Source organism: Dipodomys spectabilis, unplaced genomic scaffold (genome assembly GCF_019054845.1).
Source record: "Dipodomys spectabilis isolate Male_0828 unplaced genomic scaffold, ASM1905484v1 ptg000536l, whole genome shotgun sequence".
In the NCBI taxonomy this organism is placed as follows: Eukaryota; Metazoa; Chordata; class Mammalia; order Rodentia; family Heteromyidae; genus Dipodomys; species Dipodomys spectabilis.
The window spans coordinates 180,169-187,241 of NW_024871213.1; positions in this window are offsets into that span (position 1 = coordinate 180,169).

A 7,073-nucleotide genomic window follows, 5' to 3' on the forward strand; every position below is an offset into this window, starting at 1 on the left:
CTCATTCTGTGACATTGACAACATTCCATTGTTATTCCTATGGTTGGAAACCTATTTCTTAGTATCTCCTGCCATTGGTTGGACAGGGCCTATATTGCCATGTGAGCCTATGGCTTCCCCAATAGTCTGCCAGCCTTCAGCAATGCAAGGTGAAGCACTTTTTGCAACAGTGTAATTCAGACTCAGGAGGGTCACGTGCAAAGGAAGAAAACCTAAAAAGGCCACAGTTTTTCTGTACATTGTTTTCCCTGAAAGGCCTGGGGGTCGAGGATCCCAGGATCAGCTGTGAGTCCCGTGGCTGCACCCCAGCCTAGGGTGATCGAAGCTGAGGCAGAGTTACCACGACCTGAGTTCAAGCCCAGTGCTGAGAAAAAGTTTTATAAAATTAGCTCCCTGGCTTGCAATTCCCGCTATTTATTCTGCCAGGTGTTGGATTTGAACTAAGGATCTGGGTAAATCTGCAGCAATGTGGATGAAGGGGAAGATCACCGTACTTGAGGATAAGAAAATCAAGCCTGTTCACTAGTCCTGAATTCAAGCCCCATCCCTGGAAAACATACTATTTATATACATTGTAAAGATAGGATTTATACTTACCTATAGATGTTCAGTCCATACATGTTTGGTGTGGTTGTTCCTTGTATTTTTTGTTTTATTCATTTATTTACCATTGATTTTACTATATGAAACCCATTTCGTTTATTACATTGATGACATCCTATCACAGAGCACTAGGTTTGTAGAAATGTAATCCATCATGCTTGACACCTAGAATTCTCAGAGAAAAGGAAAACAAGTTTCACCCTCGGCTTCTTACTTGACGATCCACTTGTTAATATTGCTGGGATCTGAACTCAGGGCCTAGAAGGACCAATTGGCCAATAAATCAAGGTGAACACACCAACCTGTGAGCAACCAAAGAGCTAGGTTATTCCCAGGATCTGATATTGATCTCCAGGGTGGTCCACTATAAGTTCATAATTTCATACATTCATAATTTAAACATAGGATCAATATTGACATACATGTGTGGACAGCATCTTGTGTTTGGTGCACTTCTCCTTATTTTGTCTCTAGTTCATGGAGGTATTGTTTATTTTACTAACTATGGTGACAGGTATAACTGTGCTGACATGGACGACAACCTGTTGCCATGGTTGTAGGGTTGCCTATGCATTCGCCATCCTCTTCTTTCACAGGAGAGTAAAACGTGTGTAAAAACTGGCATCTGCCATCAGAATGAATCTTTTGTCAGTGCGGGGATTTGAACTCAAGTCTGGGTAGCTCTGTTTCACTGTGGGAGAATTGAAGCTCACCATCCTTGAAGACTAGAATGTCAGGCCTGGTCCAGGGCCTGATTTGAAGGCCCAGCACTGGACAAAATAATAAGCCCACCTTTTCTAAACATAAGATCTCTCTTTACCTACAGGAGTGGTATGCATCTTGAGTTCATTGTAGTTATTCTTTTTAATTTGTGTCTTATTCATGGATATATTGTGTATTTTATTGAGTATGGTGACAGATATAACTGTGCTGACATGGATGAAAACCTATTTCCATGGCTATAGAGGTGCCTATATAGCATTCTCCATCTGGGCTGAGAACCAGGACTTTCGCAGGACAGGAAAAAAGGTGGATCAATTGGATTCTCACATCAGGTTGAATATTTTGGCAGTGCTGGGATTTGAACTCCAGGGCCAGCAGGCCCAATGAGTGAAAGGGACATGTTGACAACACCAGCCTGTGAGCCACTAAGGAGCTAGGCCATTCCCAGGACCTGAGTTCCAGCCCTGGTGGGTGCCAATACAGCCATAAATTCATAATTAAACAGAGGATCTATATTTCTAAACATTGGTGGGTGGCATCTTGTGTTTGGTGTAGTCATTCTCTTTATTTTGTGTCTTATTCATTGATGTATTATGTATTTTCTTGAGTATAGGATGACAGACATAACTCTGGTGAACTGGATGACAAACTATTCCCATGAGTATAGACTTGCCTATACATTCTCCATCCTAGCTGAGACACAGAACTTTCACAGCCTAGAAAAACAGATGCAACAACTGGCCTTTCACATCAGGGTGAAATTTTGGCAGTGCTGGGAATCGAACTCAGAGCCTAGGAGGTCCAACTGCCCAATGGGTTCACGTGATCACACCAGACTGTGACCCACTAAGGAGCTGGGTCATTCCCTGGAACTGAGATCGAGCCCCAGGGAGGCCTCAATAGTCCTCAATGCATCATTGAAACAATGGATGTATATTCACATCCGTGTGTGGACTTCATCGTGCATTGAGTGTAGTTATTCTCTTTATTTTGTATGCTATTCATGGATATATTGTGTATTTTCTTGAGTATATGATGACAAGTATACCTGGACTGACATGGATAACAACTTATTCCCATTGCCACAGGGTGGCCCATTTATTCTCAATCCTAGTTGAGACCCAAGACTTGCACAGAAAAGAAAAACAGGTGCAAAGATTGGCTTTGGACATCTAGATGAATCTTTTGGCAGGGATGAGATCTGAACTCCGGACCTAGCAGGCCCAATTGGTGAATGGGTCCACAAGAGCACAACAGCCTGTGAGCCACGAAGGACCTAGGCCATTCCCAGGACCTGAGATTGAGGTCCCCCTGGCGGGGGGAAACTGGGTTGCAAAATAGTCATCCATTCATAAGCTGAAGGTAGTATGCAAATAAGTACATATTTGTGTAGAGTAGGAGAGATGGTGACCTGTAATGGAATTCATTCTGTGTGACTACCATTTCTTGGATCTTTCTGGATGCCTCCTTTTCATGACTGTGATGATAATTATCATGCTTCATCAACTCTTCTTTACAAATAATCAATACTCCATGAGTCTTGCCTATCATTTCCTACTCCCATCATGCAGGAAGTACTCATTCAGGGATGAGATCGATCGCTTTCCATGACTCCTCCTAGGTTCAGAAACAAGTATCTCAGGGTCTCCCGCCATTCCCTCCTTGTAGTGGGGGGGCTGAATTCAAGCCTCAGACCTGGAAAACTTCATCTTACATACATTTTAAAGTTAGGATTTGTAATTCCGTACAGATGTTCAGTCCATATTGTGTTTGCTGTGGTTATTTATTTTATTTCTTGTTTTATTCATTTATTTACCATTTATTTTATTGACTCTGATGATACATATACCATTTATTACATTGTTTACATCCTATCACAAAGCATCTAGATTTTAGATGTGTTCTTCATCAAGCCTGACAGTGCTAGGATCTGAATTCAGTGCCTAGCAGGCTCAATTCAAGAATGAGTGAGTTTGAGCATGGCAGCCTCTAGCCAATGAGGCTGTCAGGTGGTTCCCAGATCGACCCCCAGGTTTGGCCAAAACAGTGATACATGGATAGGCAGATGGTGGTATATAAATAAATATATATTGGTAAAGAGTGCCAGGACTGTCTATCTATGATTAAATGACACCTACAACTTTCCTACTAAATCTTAGATCTTTATTATACCTCCATTGAAGGAATATTATTCTTTTCATGATTAATAAATTATTAATTAAGATCAATCAGCATTCTACTATTATTGCATCCAATTTTTGACTAGACTGGTGCGTGAACTGCACTTTTAATCAGTATTCCTATGAATAGGAATGAGTCTCTTGTGATCTCCTGCCGTTGGTGTCAGGACTGGGATTTGAATCCAGGGCCATGTTGACAGGTTGGCCTATGGTTTCACTGATATCCCACCAGCCCTCAGCAATGACAGTTCAAGTCTACTGCAGCCATATCATTCAGACCTAGGATGGTCAACATGCAAAGAAAAAAATTTTAAAACCCCAGCACTCTGCACCTCACCACTTTTTGTGCTTTCCAGCTTTTTTTTCTTCCTAAAATCCCTCTAGACCTAGGATATCAGGATCGGCTAAGTGTCTGGAGACTGCACCCCAGCCTAGGGAGATCCAAGCTGAGGCAGAGTTTCCATGACATGACGTCAAGCCCTATGTTTGGCCAAAAATTAATTAATTGATTAATTAATTAATTAATCATTTAACTAAATTTAAAAAAATAAAACTCCCTGGTTTGGAATTTCTGCAAGTTTTCTTTCCTAGCCTGGGATTTAAAATTAGGATCTTGGTAAATCTTTAGCAATGTGAGGGAAGAGTTGCCACTACATGAGTTCAAAGCCTGTGCCAACAAAAAATGGAAAACTAAGTCACTGACCTCGGCAGGGGGAGGTAGTTGTGGAGATGGGAGGGAAAGGATAGTAAGGGCAAAACAAAGGAGGAGTCAACAATGCTCAATAGAAAATGTACTCATTAACTTGCTCCTGTAACTGTAACCAATCTGTACAACATTTTTAAAATAAAAAAAAAAAAAACAAAACAAAAGAAGAGAAACAATGTAATTCTCAGAGAAGCACTCAGGGGAATACGTCTGAATAGCTGTACAAAATTCTACACTGCTTTTTTAAAATGTTCAGTATGGAACTGAAAAAACATAACTGCTTCCATTAATAAAAACTAAGTCACTGTCTTGGAACTGGGGCCAGTATTTCTGCCATTGCTAGGATTTGAGCTCACCATCCAGGTAACTCTTTTGCAGCATGGTTGCAGGCAGAGCTCACTGTCCTTGAGGAAAAGAAATTCAGGCTAGAATCCCCATGTCCTGAATGAAGGTCCTGCAAGAGAAAAAATATTTCTATACATATGTAATATATATACTTACATATGTATGTTAATTTCACATTATGATTTTTATTATTGATTTTGTATTTTATTTTTCTTTGATTCATTTATTGATTATTGTATTTAGTATTATTATACACATAATATTTTTACATTTTGCACATATATTTTAAAATTAAACACAATAATTTAGGATATTGACTCATTTTTCATTAATATTTTATTAAGTGTTGAAACACAATACATAATTAAATGGAAGCATTTGTCACAGTCTTCACATGTTTATAGTCTGCCCCAAGTATGAGCTTTGTCTTATCTTTGGACATCTTCCCATTGGGATCTCTTTAGAACGTTTATATTCAGAAACCTTTTCTTGAGGATAGGCAGGTGAGGGATAAAATTGGAAGGGTGGGGTAGAAATGTGGCTTAGTGGTAAAGAGCTTGCTCAACATGCATGAATGACAGGGTTTGAATCCTCATTGCCACATAATCAGAAAAAGCCAGAAGCTGTGGAATGGCTCAAGTGGCTAGACTTGAGAAAAAGAAGCTCAGGGACAGTACCCAGGCCCTAAGATAAAGCCCCAGAAGTGTCAAAGACAATAGGCCAGATGACAGTGGCTCACAGCTGGAACCCTAGGTTCTCAGTAGACTGAGAGCGGAAGACCAGAGTTCAAAGACAACCTAGGCAAGGAAAGCCTGTTAGACTCATCTCCAGTGAACCACCAAAAGACCTTATGTGGCGCTGTGGCTAAAATGGTAGAGTGTTAGCCTTGAGCTGAAGGGATCAGGGACAGTGCCCAGGCTTGAGTTCGAGACATACACCTGGAAAAAAAAGTGAGGGTTAATCAAAGTACTTGTCCTATTTATTAATGAGGAGAACATTCTCTGGAAAATGAACACTGATGTACACCAGAATTGCAGTTAGAGCTCCAGGTTCAAGTGTAGCAGATCCATATACCCAGCCTCTCAGACTCTAGCATTGTAACCTTGTGTCCTACAGGGTTCTGAACGGTCCATTGTTGAAAGGCATAATATGCTCCCCAAACACTTTGCAATAAGCATTTGACTTCTATTGTCAATGTCATTACAGTTCTGAACCTACCAGAGCTCCAGTAGCTCACGCCCATCAACCTAGCTCCGGAGGCTAAGGTCTCAGGAACACAGGGTGAAGCCAATCAGGGCAGGGACGTCTTTGACACTCTGACTTCCACTTCTGAAAGGTCAGATGTACAAGAGCATCTTGTGTTTCCCTTGGTGATGAGAATTTACTTGCACTCTAAATGTTCTTAGAGTTCCTGAGCTATAGAAGAAGGCAAGAAACATCAACGACCCATCCGAGGTTCAAATGAAGTTCTCAGAATCCAAGCCCTAGCCCTGTTAGCAGGATGAAATCCAGTGTAACACTGTATTTGAAGGAAAGAAAACAGTTGCAAAAGCCAGGCTAGGTGCCGAGACATAGCCCTGCAGGATTAAGAGGCAGAATGTACACACTCAACAGGGAAGTGAGCTGCCAAACCACTTCATTCATTCCAGGAACAACCAGCAATGAAGGGAAACCTGAAATATTTGTTAGAGTTACACCAGGGTCAGGCTTTTATCAGCCTCTTCAAATAATGACTAATTAACCTTCCTCCTTCAGGTGAAGGGAGCCTCAGGCTATCTTTAGGTTACCAATAGAGAGCCAGTTTAGTGAGGGAGAGGGGAGGAACAGAGTAGAAAAACCCTGCTCTCTGGTCTTAGGGAGTGGGTTTTTGACTCTCCATTTGTCAGATTTGAAGCCCTTCTACCTCTGCCAGTCCATTCTCCTTTCTTCATTCTCCACTTAATTAATGCAAATCCCCAGACCAACTAGAGGCAGGGCTGTTTCTCTTCTGTCTCCAAGCCCCTGAGTTAGAACCTAGCTCTGCCCTCGTGGCTCTGGGGCCTTTGGGTACCTTAGAAGTGGGAAAGAGACAGTCTTCGTGCTCTGTCATTGTGTGAAGGTGATGCTGGTGACCTAGCACACTGCAGAAGGCCTCATGAATGGGAAGTGTTCCCTTCCTTCCTCCTGACATCCAAGACCAGATTTATCTAACTTTCTATCTATCTATCTATCTAATCTATCTATCTATCTATCTATCTATCTATCTATCTATCTATCTATCTATCTATCTATCTATCTATCTATCTATCATCTATCTATCTATCTATCTATCTATCTATCTATCTATCTATCTATCTATCTATCTATCTATCTATCTATCTATCTATCTATCTATCTATCTATCTAATCTACCTACCTACCTACTTAGGTATCTCTTTGCCAGTTTTTGGATTGAACTCAAGGTCTGGGCACTGTCTGTAGAACTCTACTACTTAAGCCACAGCACCAATTCTGGCTTTTTCTTTGTATGTGATACC